Raw genomic sequence first — 17,792 nt, forward strand, 5'->3', positions numbered from 1 at the left:
TAGCTAAGTATCTATTGCTACAGTGAAGTGTCCGAAAACAAGTACACATACAAATTTACACAATTGACCTCCAATGCATTTACTAAGCTTAACAGTGCAGAACTCCACACAACAGAATAATAAATTAGGGAGCATGGGGACATAGGCGTTTAAGGCAATGGGGCTCTCACCTTTGTAGTACGGTGTTTACCGCTCATCTTCAAAAGGTAGAGTTACATCAGCTAACAGAGTTAAATAAATGTCATAGTCAAAACATGGTAAAACAAAAAAGCGGTTTATTTTTTTCAAAACATTAATACAATTAAAATCATAATCATAAATTGGTACAACAGGAAAAGGCTGTTTGCCGATTTTGCATTTACAATGCACTTTGTTGCCGTTTTCTTATTAATAAAAGGGACCATCCGTTAAGTTGACTTTATTATTTTTGTTGGAGAGAAGATTTTCACAAATGCCTTTTACTATCAACATTAGGGGGAGGAGGAGGGGGGGGGGGGGGGGGGAGGAGAAGCCGTCACTGTCCACAGAGACTGTGTCCCGTCGACTGTGTCCTGTCATGTTTTCAGTCAGTCAGCTGAGGGTCATGTCATAATTTAGTCTGTTCTGCAGAAAGAACACAACACAAGTATGAAAATCATCTGAATGTCCAAACTCTAGACATTTGCTTCATAATATCCAAGTAAATATAATAGTTGGCATTCAACTGGAATTTTTACCTGACGTAACCCAATGTTCAACAGTGAAAAGTGCAGGTTTCAATGAACAAGTGCACAACAGTGTGCACTTCAGGCGACTAAGAAAATGATAAATACCACTGTATGTTGCATGACAGAACAAAAAAATGAGAAAATCTTACAGTCCACTTTCAGAAGAGTTGTGGATGTTAAATGACAGCCTCTAGAATTCATCTATTTTCTGCCCCAAAATGCCCACATTGATGATAACTAAAAGCATGACAGTTTAGCATGGAAACACTAGTGTGCTCAAATCGACAGAACTATGAAAAGGCGTTGATGTTTGATCTAATAGTCTGGGTTCTAGACTGCATTCAAACGTTGGCTTAAATACAGTCTGTGCCGTAATGATTTGAGATCTCAGGCTACAGCAAACAATAGATCTATAGGAATATTCGGGGAGTGGTTTTAGAGCAGAAAAACGGATTACTTTCCTATTTCCCAACTGTTTACTCTGGCCTAACATCTAATGAAGCTGGAAAGTACCTCAATCATACACCTGCACAGAGAGCACACAGGCCCTCAAAAGTTAACCTCTTTCTCCTCATCTGTTCTTTTCAGCTTAAAAAGAATGCTGCAGCTTCCCATCAAGCTAGCCCAGGCTTCTCCATTCAGATTGCTTCATTATCCACACTACCTTCAAATGTGTCAGTGATTGAGGTAAATTACCTTTTTAGGTTCTTCTGTTCAATCATATCCTGGAATGGCAGTCAAATGTAAATAGAGGACCCTTATGTCCATAAAACCCTCCAAACTACTTTCTACTTATATCTCCTTTTAAGTTGCGCTCAACCGTCTTATATTTTAAATGATTAGCAAAGCCTGCCTCAACTAGAATTTCGAGCCACAGATCCTACATTAGATCATGCACCAATTCACCCCTTTGTTGATGTAGGTAATCGTATGACCAAACCTATATGTTGGAGATTAAATGCAGAGATGCATCAAGAACATTTTAAATAATAACATAGCAAACCATATGCCATCACTTTGCAGAAAATAAAAACGAATTCCAATCAAATACCTTACTATGGAACGTAAGGAAGGCCATTGCAAAAACACACTCAACAAGCGGGAAGGCCCTGGGCCCTGGGAAATGAGGTTTTAGATATCAGTTTACTATTCCAGAAATAATTTGTAAACATCTATCTTTGGAAGAATAGTAGTTGATCTAGGTGTTTCATCCCACCATTCATCCCACTTTAATTGTGCCTGACACAAGTGACTGGGTCGAGCAAAACAGTGTCTGCTGCATAATATTTAAAAAAAACAACAAAAAAATATTGTCTCCCATGGTCCGGGGCAGAGCCTGAAGTTTTACAGGACCAAAACTGCTCTGACCTGCCCACTTCGAATTTATAGATGAAAGAGTGTTTTTCATTCATGGGAAATGGATTTGGAACTCCCTGCCGGTGCTTTGAAATGAGACTGCCACTAATAAATTCAACTACGCCATTAACACTACAGTTTACTAAGGCTCTCTTCACATGAACTACTATAACTCATGTAGATCAGACTGGTACCAAATAACGTCTTGCATTAAAATGTACAACAACGTTCTACAATGAAAATTCAACTCACAACATGCTTTTAAAAAGGGCAGGTGTCTAGGTAGAATCACAGTTGGCAGGATTTGTGTGTGGTGTTAATCACACTGCCTGTATCTTAGAGAATTACTTTATTAAAAAGTTGAGCTAAAGTGGCAATGCCTACAAAAGACAGTTTTACAAAAAGCTCTACTTATCCAGATCGACAGATAACTTCACTGATTAAATCTTGTGCACCTTTACCTACATGACAGATTGTGTTGGCATACCTAATGCAGCTCAAGAAAATGCTGAATCTTTGCATTGGTTATCTTTCGTACCAGAAGCCACAGTACAGGCTTTACAAAAACGAACTGTTAGGCCCTGGAGGCTGCACCAATGCCATATTTTTTTTATGTAGAGAGAAATAAGAGTCCGTGGTGGTGTGGCAGTTGAGGTGTGTTTTTAAAAATCAGACAAATGCTCTGAACTCTGCAAATTATAGACAGATACTGCAACTAAATCTTGATTCTGGTATATCTGCCACAGGACAACTAACAATGATTCTCAAATGGAATTATCCAACTTAATTGGGTGGTTTGAAATTAAATGAAAGCAGCTATGGTACACAGTCGCTACTTAATCAATTACTCGCATAAGACAAGCAGCAGAAAAGCCGCTCAAATAAACAAGACTGCAAAGTGGATAGAATTGCCACAATTTTAATTTGTGCGAATCGAGTCAAGGAGAGAGTATCACAGCTTTGCTCAATTCTGAAATGAAACTTCCGCTTCTGTGCTCAAAACCAGGAAGCATTACCACCATCATGGTCTGCCTTTAACAGCTTCTAATATTTTTCTTAGACAGCATGGCACAGCCTGTAACAGTGGCTGATCACTAGAATGCAAGACGTTTAAGAAACCAGAGTGGCAGGTTTACTAACCAGAAAAATACATGGATATGAGAGGTAAGGCCCTTTTTCCAGTAGTACACCTCACCCTCACTGAAGTTCAGGTTTCCCAACCATGTGCCTACCAGCACTCTCATCCAACCTGCATGCAGCTACGATTGACCAAAGCAAACAGCGTGGCTAGTTTAACAATAAGATAGTCCTCAGTGCTGTGCAACATTTCCCAGAATTGGAATTCAAGCCCCTAAGTATACTAGATCTGGAGCAGTACCAATCCCTATTCCGCAGTAAACACAGCACCAAGACCGCCCTCCTCGCTGCCACAGACTACATCCGCACGCTCCTCGGCCAAGGCCACACCACAGCCCTCATCCTACTGGACCTCTCCGCAGCCTCCCACTGCACTCTTGCAGCCAGACTCCACGACGCCAGCATACAGGGAACCGCTCTTGACTGGGTTCTGCCGGCGAGGAAGGAGCAGAGCCAAAGAATCAGACTCCCGCCTTTCCTATCCAGCCTGACAGATCAACTAGGGTGTACCCCAAGGATCATAGCTCAGTCCCAAGCTCTTCAACATCTACATGCCCCCCCCCCCCCTCGCTGCAATCGCCCCGAACAGCATAGACTCGGCATAGTATCCTTCGCCGACGACACCCAGCTCATCCTCTCCCTCACGAAGGACCCCGAAACCACCAGACTCCGCTTCCAAGAAGGAATGAAAGACGTTGCAGCCTGGATGAGCAGCAGCTGTCTGAAACTCAACTTGGAGAAGACAGAACTCCTCGTCCTTGGAGCAACCCCCTCAACTTGTGACAACTCCTGGTGGCCCACTCCCCTCGGCAACCCTCCTACCGCCATTATGAACCACGCCCAGAACCTCGGCATCATACTAGACCCCCTCCCTCACAATGACCCGACAGATCAACGCTGTTGCCTCCTCCTGCTTCAACACCCTCCGCAAGACCTTCAAGTAGACGCCCCCTCCCTCCCCCCCAAGCCAGAAAGACAGTCACAAACGCACTCATAACAAGCAGACTGGACTACGGAAACGCCCTCTACGCTGGAATCAACAAATCCCTGCTATGCAAACTCCAGACCATCCAGAACACCATGGCCAGACTCCGTCCTCGGCGTCCCACGACATGAGCACATCACCCAACACCTGCGAGACCTCCACTGGCTCCCAGTCAAGAAGAGAGGAACCGTCAAGCTATTCACCCATGCCTACAAATCCCTCCACAACACCGGACCCAAATCTCCTTCGTACTCATAAGGAACCTCTGCTCCGCCGAACTCGCCCTAGCAGAAACCCCGCGCATTCGCAGAACCTGAGTGGTTGGAAAAGCATTCTCCTACATCACAGCCAAAGCCTGGAACAAGCTACCAGTGGACATCAGACGCTCCTCTACTCTGCACATTTTCAGGAAGAGCCTCTAGACCTGGTTTTTCGTCTGAATCGGACCTGCACCCTCCCTCCCGCCACCCCCTAGCGCCTTGAGACCCTCACAGGTGAGTAGCGCGCTTTAAACTCCCCGATTGATCGAATGCAAACTGAGCTGTGACAGACTCATCCCTGGATCCTAGAGAAAATCCTTCTGAAAGCCTACCACTGTTCAAAAGGCACAAAATCAGGTAATATGCATCAAACTGTGCCAGAGATTATGAATTACTACCAATAAATCTCTATTCTAGGTGCATCGCCTTTATTTTGACGCCGTTACTTCAACTTACCACTATTGAGCCATACAAATACTTTGACAATAACTTCAGAAAATAGTTTTACATACTGGATTACATGTTTAAACGTTTAGTGTAACATTTATTCTCAAAACACAAATATAAATCATTAGATTCCTAAACTGAAGATGAGTGGGTCAATTTTTTCTTTAGTTCATCTATTTGATTAGGATAAGATACATTATTTAAGAATTTTTTTTGACTTAATTACATGGGTTTAGAGTTTGGGTGCTCCTCTTTTATTCAGTAAGTAAGGTAGGTGGTAACTTTAGCTTTACAGTTGGGATGAGGAATTGAGATAAGGAAACTATAAAGTTTAGGCTAATGTTGAAGTACAGGCAAATGTTCATTTGAATTTTTTAGATAAGGAGGTTGAAATGAAGGTGGCCAAAGTTGTAGCACACACAAAAAAAATCTACAGTCATTTTCGCTCAACTGCTGCATAATGATAATGAACTTGCAAGACATGTAATGTCAACTGGCACACTACAAGAAGTGTTTATGAACGTTTTCCAAAACAGCCTGATTGTGTTATGTTGCCTACTGAACTGAAATAAGAGGATGCTGCAGATAGAAAGGGAGAATGAGGTGAAGTAAAAACAGTCTGTGTAAAGTCTATGTGGTCTGAATATTGCTCAAGTTGGAAAATGTTCAACAAACCAATGAAATGCATCTATAAAAGGCAACTCAATTTTCTGGCCATTCAAAGAAAAGATCTATGTGCAATGGCTGAACCCAGCCATGTCTCTATATATTAGGAGAAATCTGGTTCTTTAGTCTCTTTATTAGATATTGTAAGCGAGGCAGTGTTAATAGCCAAAGCAATCATCTACCCTATATAAAGTTACTGTTGGATAAAGCTTCACCTAGTTCTGATTTTCTACAGATTTCACGTGTAGAGCTAATTCAGAACAACTTTAATCAACCTTGCTATGGTTTTCTTCCGACGGCTTCCCAAGAAACCATTAAGCCTTTGACAAAAACGTTGTGTTTTGTTTTATCTAGGTGGATAAACATTTGACATTCAAAATATGCAATTCTCTTTGCAGCATGCAGTTTAACAAAAAAGAATGGAAATGCATAGTTTCAGGAGAAGATTACATCAACTAAGTGAAAACCTCATTCAAGTTCCATGAGGGTGGGGAAGCAATGAGAGGTGGGTGGATCATCTGAACAACTGAAAAAAGCCGCGGTTCTCCATACCAGACCTTAGGCATTTTGCTGATCTCAGGCATAAGTGAATTTTCTGTTTGACCAGTTTTCAGTGTTGTGATGTTTGGGCTGTAGCTGGAGGATGAACTTTTGCTGGCCCTGCATCATCTACGGTGTTTTGAAGTGGTTACAGAGAAATAGCATGGAATCAAGACTTTCCAAAAGATTGCTTCTTTGAGAATAAAATAATGTTTTGATTGTCAATGGACTTCTGACTTTTTCAATGCTAAAGCCTTACCAACCATTTTGGATTTCAACCACAATCACTATTTCAGAAGGGCTGGACTGTCTTTTCAGGTTCAGTTCTTCACACTTCCTAAAAATAGACTATCCTGTGGGCCTTCCATAACATTATTCATCAAGCATTTCTCTTTTAGTTTACAAGGTTTTCGGCTCAGCTTGGCACTGAATGCTGTGGTGGCCCAGAGAGCTACAAATTACAGTCTATTGACATGTATATAGACAGTAAGTCAGTGGCAAAACCTAAGTCATTTTGCCCAGAACCAGCCTCCAGCAAATGCAATTCCAATACATTCTGGAATCAAAGCCGTTCTAGCCAATGCTAACTGCTGCTTATGATTTTAGCACCCAAGGCAATGAAATTCTCCAGTGCCAAAGCTTTGCTTCTTCTGAAGAAATCACGTCTACTTTCTCTAAAGCCTTGAAGTGCTAAAAATTATTATATTCTCAAAGTTTTGATTTCTTCTACACTGACTGTTCATGCGTCTGACCTCAAAGGCAGAAAATGTCATCTGAAGATAGATGGCAGATACTTAGTGAGGCATTGTGGGCTTTGTGTCAATGTCATCATGAGGCAAACAATCTTACCATATTGATAATATACAAAACCTTCAGTCATAACAATGCTTTTCTGAACCTAACCACTAGATGGAAGCATAATGTACAGCAAGTGAATTTAGAATGGATTCCTGCTGCAAAACTGTTTCCCCAGACGTGAATCCCTTGCTCGCTATGCTGATGGATTCGAGCTAGCCTGGCTGATGAGGGATGTTACCCCGAAACAGGTCCCAGGATGCTGGTTTCCTGTCCAAGGAGGACCTGGCTTGGCAGTTTGTGCAGGACTGTTCCCATAAGGAGCATGGTCAAGACCGAATTGCATATGGCTGGATCCAAACTGGGGTGGCAGTGAGCAAAAGAATAATGGATTTAACCCAAATTTCCTGACTGGGTTGAATGTTTCATTTGTTCAACATTCTGTCCATCATTTGTTGCTGCAGCGCAAAACTGTTTAAGCCATGTCTAAGGCCAAGGGCCATGTTGTGTCAAAACTGACTGAGTGCCCTCTAGGCAGCTCATGAAACCAAAGAATTACTGCTTTCCTTCATATCGATAAACCCACCACTGTAAAGATGCAAGTGATGGTAGTGGGTCTCCTCAGTGACCATGAGCCAATGCTACATGGATCCCAGAGACCCACAGGAGCTGGAAAGGGGGAGAGCATAATGGTGCAGCTGTCAGAGCAGTGCAGCAACAGCTTTCAGTCACACCTCCTCCCTCCATGACAGGAGGCAGGTAATCTGTCTTCTGGAGAGATCGGGAAGCTTTCACTTTCTTCAGAGCTTTTTGCTGACTCAGGGAGGTACAAAAGATATCAGCATTGGCAATGTGAAAAAGAAAGAAGGAATGAAATAAACAGAGTGGCAATGAAAGCTAGTCATGGAGGGTAGGCTGAAAATCTTAACTCTAAGGTCATGAAAAAAGGAGGCAGTAGGTGACTATAATAGTAGGGATGGAACAAAAGGTAAGGAAAACAATTGAAGCCTATACCCAAAATGGCCCACTTCCAACAGTCTACAGCAGGTCTAAGGGCAAAATCTGGAATTGTGCAGCTAAGGGCAAAAGCTGAAAGATTGGAAGAGATGGATAGGCCAGCAAACATCAGATTGCTGGGTTTCAGGACTAATGAAGATATACTGGAAATCAAACACATCACCATAAAAATCTAGAATGAGATAAGGTGCAATAGTGAACCTGCTCAGGACATTCTGTACGCATGCAATATAATATAGTACATCAACAAGGTCTGTCCTAGTGAAAATTAAAGAGCCCACATTGAGGGAAAGAATATTAAAAGAGGCTGATGTGAACAAAAATAAATAAAATGCAATGTTCACACAATCTTGCTGTCCCCAAATCTGCACTCTGAAATACTAGACTAGAAAAAAAAACCCTCATGGAGATGAGGTGCTGGCATACGTTTGGCAGGCAACCAAGTTTCAGCTCAAGCATCTGGGCATTTACCAAAGTCTGAGTCACAAAGACAGTTGGAACAGTCTACACTGTATATAGTTCTTTTGGTATACTACCATTTTGGTTTCAAAGAACACAGATGTCATTAAAGAGTGTGAAGTTAAATCATGTTCTGTCATCGTTCCTGAGGTGTACCACATTGGAGAGATTCAGTCCTTACTCTCTGGTATTCGCAATCAGTGTTTTTTCTACTTCGTCTCAAAAACTCTTAATTCAGCAGAAAGTGGTACTCAATTAAATTTAACAACACAGTTGGGGAGGGATGCATTGCCTGATCTTTTCTGTGCTTAAAGTTTACATTGCTGTAGGGAAGTAGCCCTTTTTGCCATATTCACCCCCACTTTTTGCCTAGTAACTGATGTGATTTTGACTGGAACTGCACTGTGTTCCTGCTAACCAGGTCCTCAGTGCCACAGCGCTTTCCCAAAGTTGAACAATTGTCCCCCCACCATTGGCACAACCTTTAGCACCCTATGTAAGTCACTAGTAAATGGTGCCCTTGGTACTGTGTGTCTGAGGTACTAAAGAGGGTCCCGAAGAGCAGCAGCACGAACTGTGCCACCCTAAGGGACCCCTCATCAAGTTCATTCAATACGGCCATTGCAGGCTGCCTGTCTTGGTGTAGGCAAAAGTGACAACACATGTCCCCTAATCAATGCATGTAATATTTTTAAGTCACCCTAAGGCAGGGTGCTGAATATTACATGTGAGGACACTTGCATGAGAAGATATGACCCTGTGCTGGTCAGTCCTATTACTGCCAGTACAATTGACAAGGGAAGCCATTTTAAAACGTGCTGGACACTGGTGAAAACGAGTTACCCAGCTACATGAAAGCTTCACTGAAGACAGGGTTGTTCGGTAACAAACATTTTGTATTGATAAACCCACACTGATTCCAGTGATGGATTTACCTTAGAGGTGGCCCCATAAGACCGACCAGTCTCTGGTGTACCCCTGACAAGTTTCTGCCAGCCTACCACCCGAGACACTGTTCTGACCTCCTTGGGCTAGAGCTTCTGCTTTCAGGAGATCCAGAAGAAAAGCCTGTCCAGCAAGAGGGTGTATAACACCACCTCTCACAGGATGACCTGCTGATTAGCCTCCACAGGCCTGCAAGCTCCAAAGAGCTGCTACCTTTAGAATGAGAATGTGGCTCCCTCACAGGAGAGGAAGTCGCCCCACCACCCTTTTCCAGGACCCCACTGGCACATGGATAGATGGGAAAATGAGCTAGGCAGGCGTGCCGCCTCCAGGCTAGTACCACCCCTAAGGTGGGCTGCACCGAGGAGGACACCATTTTTCAGAAGTAGCCATCATTGTGATGGCATTCTTAGGAATTCTGGGACAGGGTTATGCCCACTTCGAACAAAAAGTGGTCATATAGGGGCCGTAGTGACCCCAAAAGGTCAGTAGCTCATTGGCTACTACCCTACTCCCCCCTAATGCTCCTACATTGAGTATTTAGGGGAGCCCCTGGCACCAGAAGAGCGGATCCAGACCTACGAAAGACCCAAAGCCGCAGAAGACTGAAGAGAGCACATGACTTGGCACCAGCCCAGCTGACCCGTCTGCCGTTCTCAGTCTAAACTGCGCCAAAGATTTCTCGTCCTGCAGCTGTGTGATAGCAAAACCAGAGAGGATTGCCTGGTGTCAAAGACCAAGAGCTGCCGAAGACCGGCGGAGCAGTTCCCTGCCTCCTGCAGAAACTCCAAAAAGAAAAGACTCTGGAACCTCCAAAACAGACACCTAAAGCCACCACTGCACCCGTCACCCCCAGCAACAGTCAAAGTAGGCCAATGGTCTTATCAAGGTCCACCAGATCCCCAGAGTCCATTGTGGTTTCACCCCTCGTAGACACACCGGCTTCACCTGTAGTCTCTGCACACAGGCCCCCTCTAATACAACTGCTCCTGGTAAAAAGAAAACTACACCTTACGTCACCTTTGCATCCTGCGCCCCCAGGCTGTGGGGAAGAGGACCGAAGGTGTCCCTAGGTCTTCGAGCATCGCAAAGCCTGAGCCCCTCTGTTGGTTCAGCTTGACTGGCCTTCTTGCCAGATCCTCCAGCCTTTTTTTGCAGTGACCAATTTTTATAGAATAACATTGGGTTCCTAATGCTTTTTTGCACCCGCCCCCCCCCCTTGTGTCGCTGGTGGTGTACTGTTGGCGCTGCCCTGGACCTTGCCCACCACTCACCTTAACTCCTGCAGATTGGTCCTGTAAGTCGCTGTGCTATACCCGTTTGCAATACTTATTCTTCCTTCCAAAGGATAACATTGCCAAACTAAAAGAAAATGCACTTTGTGTCAACTTTTTGAACTGAAAAGAATTTCTATTTAAAAAACTTACTTACCTGAACGATTTCTCTCTGATTTCTAAACATATAAGTTACTTGCTATAATTAGAAATTGGTGTGGATCTCCTTCTTGAGTCGTGTGTGTCATTTTGTAATTATTGTGTCCATTTGCAGATGTCTTGCCCTCCTCTTGGTTAAGCCGAAGGCTGCTTGACCACACTACCCCTAATCGAGCACCTTGGGATTGCTAGAGTAAGACCTTGCGCACTTATAAGGAAATTCTGGACTCTTTACACGGTATATCAGATTATGGATAGATCACATTAAGAGCCAGTTTCCTACAATTGCTCTTTACAACAAAACAAAAAAAAAAAGATTAACCAAAGCAGTCTTCAATGTGGCATATAAACATTTTACACTCTTACGTGAAATAGGTGAATATGTGCAATCTAGCTGAGAGCATTAGATCGAGGCAACTAAAAAGAACAATGTAAAAACTTTGACCCGTATGCTTAAGATCACGTGAAACAGCCAGGAAGTAAAAAGCAAAAGCACACTTTCCCATGGAAACTTTATTAAGTATCTACCTAAGCAGGATTACAATATGATGGAAATTGGGAGAAGGATGACGTGAGGCAGCATTACGTTTAGCAAAACATCCAGTAGGTCACAACTTGGAAGTCCTAAAACATTCACTAGCTCCAAACCCAGATGGCACAACCAAACAATTGTTAAAGCTTGAACCTACCTGGTGGGCCAACTATGTGTACCCATTTTGTTGGCAAATACTGGCTACCATCAACGTGCCAGACATATGAAAGTGTATGATCATTCTAAAACTTTGACAAGGGCAACAGATCGAAGTGGAAACCAAAGATTCATCCCTTTTTTCCAACTGCATTTGTTCCTGAATGGAGCTACTAAAGTTGGTATTTCAAGGTATCATAAGAACAAATGTTACTTACCTGTAAACTGTGGTTCTCCAGTATTGGTGTCTTTCATAGATTCACATGCTTGAATATTCCCCGTCGTCGAAGTGGGAGTCCCACGGTATATATAAAAAGCAATAAGTATCATGTATATATACATATACACATACCTAACCACATAAGAGTATATACATACCCAAATAAACATATATATATAGTTCAAATAACATATCAAGTTAAACATACCATAGGATAGCATTGAGACATAGGAAAGCATCGAGAAAAAGAATCACTTTGCTAACATATCACTGTCACTTTATAGTCCAAACTCCAGCCAATCAGGCGCTAGCACCCTCTAGAACCTTCTCCTCAGAGGCTCAGGCCCTCAGATTTTCGAGCACGAGAGTGACCATAGAGCCGAAAGAGGAGAAGAGAGCCTCTGAGGGGAGGAGGGTGGGTCGCATGTGAATCTATGAAAGACACCAATACTGGAGAACCACAGTTTACAGGTAAGTAACATTTGTTCTTCTCCAGTATTTGGGGTGTCTTTCATAGATTCACATGCTTGAATAGAATAGTAAGCAGTAAACAGTATTCGGCTGACCAAGCCGTATTGATATTGCATGTAATACAAACAATGTATTTAAAGCGCAATAATAATAATAATACCCCAGGAGGAGGGAAGTAGCAGAGGCTCACCTTATTTAAACAGATTTCGTAGAACTGCCTGTCCCACAGCCGTGTCTGCTTCGTTAATGGATTCCAGACAGTAGTGCTTCGTAAACGTGTGCCTGCTGGACCACGTAGCTGCCCGGCATATTTGATGGATGGGCACACCAGCGAACAGGGCAGTGGAAGATGACATAGCCCTCGTTGAATGGGCTCTCACTCCCGAAGACAGAGGCTTACCAGCCTTTTGATGGCAAAAAGAGATTGCTGATGAAACCCAACGGGCAATAGTAGGTTTGGTGACAGATTGTCCTTTGCAAGCACGCCCGTAGGCCACAAACAACTGGTCAGATTTGCGAAAGGATTGAGTCCTGCTAATGTAGAATTTTAGACATCTCTTCAAGTCCAGAGAGTGTAAGCTTTGCTCCGCCGGGGTTTGTGGATGCGGGAAAAAAGTCTTTAAGAGCACTGGTTCGTTAAGATGGAAATCGGATGGCACTTTAGGTATAAAAACCGGATTAGTGCGGAGGATGACACAATCCGATCTGAATTGAAGGAACGGAGGCTTTATTGTAAAAGCGTGAATGTCACTGACTCTGCGGGAAGAGGTCAGAGCAAGGAGGAGGGCCACTTTCCAAGTTAAAAATTTGACATCCGCTGAGTGGATAGGTTCGAAGGGCGCCTTCATAAGCTGAGCCAGCACGATGTTCAGGCGCCACGTGGGTGGAGGACGCCGAATGGGCGGGAACATGCGGAAGAGACCCTTGAAAAATTGTTGTATGACTCTGGATGAATAGAGAGAGGACGAGCCATCTTGTCGGAAGCGAGATATTGCCGCTAGAAAGACCTTTAAGGTAGAGTGCGATAATCCAGACTGCGCTAGTTGTAGGAAGAACGGCAGAATGTGTTCTGGAGGAGCGTGCACAGGATGAATGTGGGCAGAAGCACACCAATGACAAAATCGCTTCCATTTGAGCTTATACGTTTTCACTGTGGATGGAGCTCTTGCCTTAGCTAACACCTCCCTGCAGGCTGGAGGAATGTTCAAATGAGCAAATTCAAGGTGCTCAGGTTCCAAGCCGACAAGCTGAGAGATCTGGGATTCGGATGGCATATCCGACCATCGTTAATTGTGAGCAGATCCGGCTTCAGGTGGAGAAGGATGGGCTCGCGTTGGGATAGGAGAAGCAACTCCGAAAACCATGCCTGCCGAGGCCACCGTGGAGCTATTAGAAGTACATGGCACGGTTGTTGTCTCATCTTCCGCAGCACTCGTGGAATCAACGGAATCGGCGGAAAAGCGTACGCAAATATCCCGTACCAATTGATCGAAAGAGCATTTCCGCACGACCCTTCGTGGGGAAACCAGCTTGCGTAGGACTGGCATTTTGCATTCTGCAGGGTTGCGAAGAGGTCGATTGTCGGGTGACCCCAAAGGTTGAAGACGAATTCCAGCGTCGGTTGATGTAACTCCCACTCGTGGGTTGATGATGCTGACCGACTGAGTGCATCCGCCAGAGTATTGGAAATGCCGGGCAGATGAATTGCTTGTAACGTCATCTGATGGAGTATGGCCCAACTCCAAATCCTCTGCGCCAGACGGGAGAGCAGTGGAGATCTTGTCCCGCCCTGTTTGTTCAGGTAGTGCATGCACGTGGTGTTGTCCGTCTGAATGAGGACTGACTTCCCTTGGAATTGCAGGCGGAAGGATTTCAACGCCAAGAAAATGGCCATCAGTTCCAGTCTGTTGATGTGCCAGCAACGCTGAGCCGCTGACCATAGGCCCTTGACGGATAGATCTTGAAAATGTGCGCCCCAACCCTCCATGGATGCGTCCGTGGTAAGGACGAGTTCTGGGGTTGACGACAGAAAGGATGTTCCTGCTGCGATGTTGGCAGGACAAGTCCACCAATGCAGCGCTTGAGCCATGCGGGGTGACACCACGACCTGATCGTTGAAGGAACCGGAAACCTGGCGCCACTGCTTGTCTAACTCCTCTTGGATGATGCGACTTTTTAGTCTGCAGAGAGGGATCAAAGCGATGCACGAGGACGCCATTCCCAGAAAGGATTTTAATATGCGGACTGAAACTGACTGCTTTGCTGCGATGGAGCTCGCAAGCTGTTGAATCCGTTCCTGACGTTCTGCTGAAGCGAAGGCCATGGTTGTGCTCGTATTGATACAAGCGCCGAGAAAAGTCTTGCACGTAGTCGGCGTGAGTTGAGATTTTTGTACATTGACCGACAACCCCAGGGACTGAAACAGATCGAGACAGCGCTGGGTATCGAGGGCCGCCTGGTGAGAGGATTGAGCTTGGATGAGGCAATCGTCCAGGTAGGGGTATATCTGAATACCCGCTTGTCGTAAGTGAGCCACCACCGGGGCTAGGAATTTTGTAAAGACCCGCGGGGCTGAGCAGAGTCCGAAGGGTAGGACTTTGAATTGGTAGTCCCTGTGGCCCACTCGAAACCGTAGGTATTTCCTGTGGCGTGGTAGAATGGGCACATGGAAATATGCGTCCTGCAGATCGATCGTTGTCATGTAATCCTCCTGAGAAAAGAATTGGAGGATGTCCTTCAATGTGAGCATCCGAAAGGACTGAGTCTTGAGAAATTTGTTGAGCAATCTGAGATCGAGGATCGGACGCCATTCCCCTGATTTCTTTAGTATGAGGAAAAAACGGGAATAGAATCCCAACCCTCTTTGATATTTCGGAACCACTTCGATGGCACCCTTGTTTAACATTATTTGGATTTGTTTGAAAAGTTCTGAGATGGGCGGGTGGTGGCCCGGATGGAGGTGTGCGTGGAGGAACCTTCACAAACTCTAGGGCGTGGCCCCTTGAAATTATATCCAGGACCCAGCGGTCCGAAGTGATCAAGGACCAGGTTGAAAAGAACTGGGAGATTTTCCCTCCAACAAGAACTAGAGGACAACTGGGAAAAGGAAGTTCTTTCCGTACAGAGTCACTGCTTCTTGGTTGAATTTCCTCTGTAATTCGACTTTCCTCTGTATGACTTGCTAGTTTGCTGTCTGTAGGACTGCTGCGGTTGTGAATAGTACCGCTGTTGCCCCTGATTGTACGAGCGGTATTGGGACGAGGAGCCACGAAAGGATGATGATGAGGAGGTGCCGCGGCCGCGCGCACCTCGAAAGGGCTGCTTCTTAAACTGTAGAGTGCCGAGGGAACGAGCCGTATCCGTATCCTTTTTAATGGTTTGCAAGGCATCTTCTACATGCTGGCCGAATAATGACTCCCCGTCATATGGCATGTCCAAAATCTTAGCCTGGACCTCTTGCCGAAAAGAGGTTGACCGAAGCCAGCCCTGTCTTCTTAGGACGGCTGCTCCCGCCAATTGGCGAAAACCGGTGGATGCGATGTCAACAGAGCAGTCAATGATCTCGGATGACGCCCTTTCTCCCTCTTGCAGGATTTTCTGAGCTTCCGCTCTTGAATCCTCCGGTATAAGTTTGACCAATGCAGCCATGTCCGACCACATCTGTCTATCATAACGGCCGAGGATAGCCAAGGAATTCGCAGCCCGGACCGTTGTTGACGCCATGGTTGAAAACTTCTTGCCTATAGCATCCAGGCGACGGCCGTCGCGGTCCGGAGGCGCCGACATTGGAGATGATGGATTCTTGGAGCGGCGCTGTGCCGCTTGTGTGATCACTGAGTCCGGCTTAGGTTGAGACACCAAGCAGGCTGGGGAAGAATCCGGAGCTTTATATTTTTTCTCCAGGCGTGGGAGCACCGCCGGAATAGAATTAGGTGTCTTCATTAATTTTAGGCCTTCATTCCATATGAAGTCTATGATTGGCACAGCTCGTACTTGTTTCTGAGGCTGGGACTTGAAGTCATATAAGAAACAGTCCTCTTCCCTAACCACCATGGGAAGGTGAAAGCGTTGTGCTGCTCTCTCCATCAGCTGATGGAACCCTGTTATGTCGACAGGTGGCGAGTTGACTGGTGACCTTGGCGGTGATGCGGGCGAATTGATTTGGTAATCATCCCAGTCCGCCATAGTGTCGTCCTCTGGGAGCTCGCCCTCTTCCGTATCCGGATTGTCCATATTATCATCCTCTGCATTGAAAGGCAGTGCAGGTGTGGAGGGCGTGGGTATCGTTGGCAATATAGGAGGTGGAACCTCAGATGGCGCTTCACGTGGAGTATTTTGAGGGGATGCTGGAAAACGACGATTATAGTCTTCCAACATATACTGGAGGTTGGAAACAAGCTGCACAGGAAGCTGCATCATAGGAACCGGAGCAGAGGTATTTTGCTCTTCTTCCTGTTCATAAAATTCATCCTCCTCAGACTCTTTGCATTTTATATGGAGCTCCGAAGGACTATGAGCATCCCGAAAAAGAGACTGATCGCCTTCATCCGAATCGTCCTCATCCCCTGAGGGAAATAGTTGACGAGGTGGCCGTGGTCCAGGTGGTAACATAACTGGGTCTAGCATGGCCTTACGACGAAGCATTAAGGAGCTGTCCACAGACCCCGGTGCTGGTGTTGACATTGGCACCAATGGCATTGTCGCAAAATTTGACCCTACCGTCGTCGAGGCGACCGTCGACGAAGCAATCGTCGACGGAGCTGCCGTCGACGAGGTTGTTGCCGTCGACGGGACTGTCGTCGACGGGGTGGCTGCCGTCGACGGAATGGCTGTCGTCGACGGTGTGGCTGTCGTCGACGGTGTGGCTGTCGTCGACGGCGTGGCTGTCGTCGACGGCGTGGCTGTCGTCGACGAGGAAGATTTCCTCTTCTTCTTTTTACCCATCGGCGACGAAGTTGTGGACGTCGACGGAAGCGCCAGCTTCCCAGTCGTCGACGAAGAAGTGAGTGGTATCGTCGACGAGACAGTTCTAAGAGACACGCATACTATCGTCGACGGAGAAGACGTCGACGAAGTCAGTGTCGTCGACGAAGGATATCTACTCGATACCGTCGTCACCGTGGCTGATGAAGTAGCCGATCTCGTCGACGGAGGGGCCGTCGACGGGCCCGTCGACGGTTTTGAAAGTTTCTGACTGGAAACATGTGCTGACGGAGTCACAGACGCCTGAGAGCTAAGTCTCGGGGGCGCAGACGTGGAGACAGAGACTTTGCCTGTAGACACTTCCTCAAGGTGAAGTCTCTTCTTTTTCAGAAAAGGAGATGGCAAGTCCTGGACACTTCCACGCTTTGAGGAGACTCCTGTTTTGACAGAGGCTACACTTTCCACCTCAGAAAGTGGGTTGTCTGTGTCCTTTAGTTTTTGAAGCCATATTAAAAGGCGACCTTCTCTATCTTTCAAAGTTTTGTGAGAGAAAGTTCTGCAGATCTTACAATTAGCCACCTTATGATCAGGATACAGACAATAAATACATTTCTCATGGGGATCCTCAGAGAAAAGTCTTGACTTTCCGCAAGATGAACAAGGACGGAAAAGAGATTTCTTACTTGCAGACATGATGAGAGATAAAAAACCTCAAACCAGATGAAGAACTGAGCAGAGCTCAG

At 45.5% G+C, this 17,792-nt stretch overlaps 1 protein-coding gene across 2 annotated transcripts in view; it reads right to left on the reverse strand.

Moving 5' to 3' along the window:
• Nucleotides 1-258: 258 nt before the first annotated feature.
• RBM45 (RNA binding motif protein 45) overlaps nt 259-17,792 on the reverse strand; it is a 431,040-nt gene continuing 413,506 nt past the window's right edge. The window contains exon 11 of one of the 2 annotated variants that reach the window (XM_085645219.1): nt 259-603. The gene's annotated coding sequence lies outside the window, so the exon portion shown is untranslated. The remainder of the gene's footprint in view (nt 604-17,792) is intronic. The other variant, XM_085645220.1, reaches the window with a different exon arrangement.

The sequence above is a fragment of the Triturus cristatus genome, chromosome 3_1 (genome assembly GCF_964204655.1).
Source record: "Triturus cristatus chromosome 3_1, aTriCri1.1, whole genome shotgun sequence".
Lineage (NCBI taxonomy): Eukaryota > Metazoa > Chordata > Amphibia > Caudata > Salamandridae > Triturus > Triturus cristatus.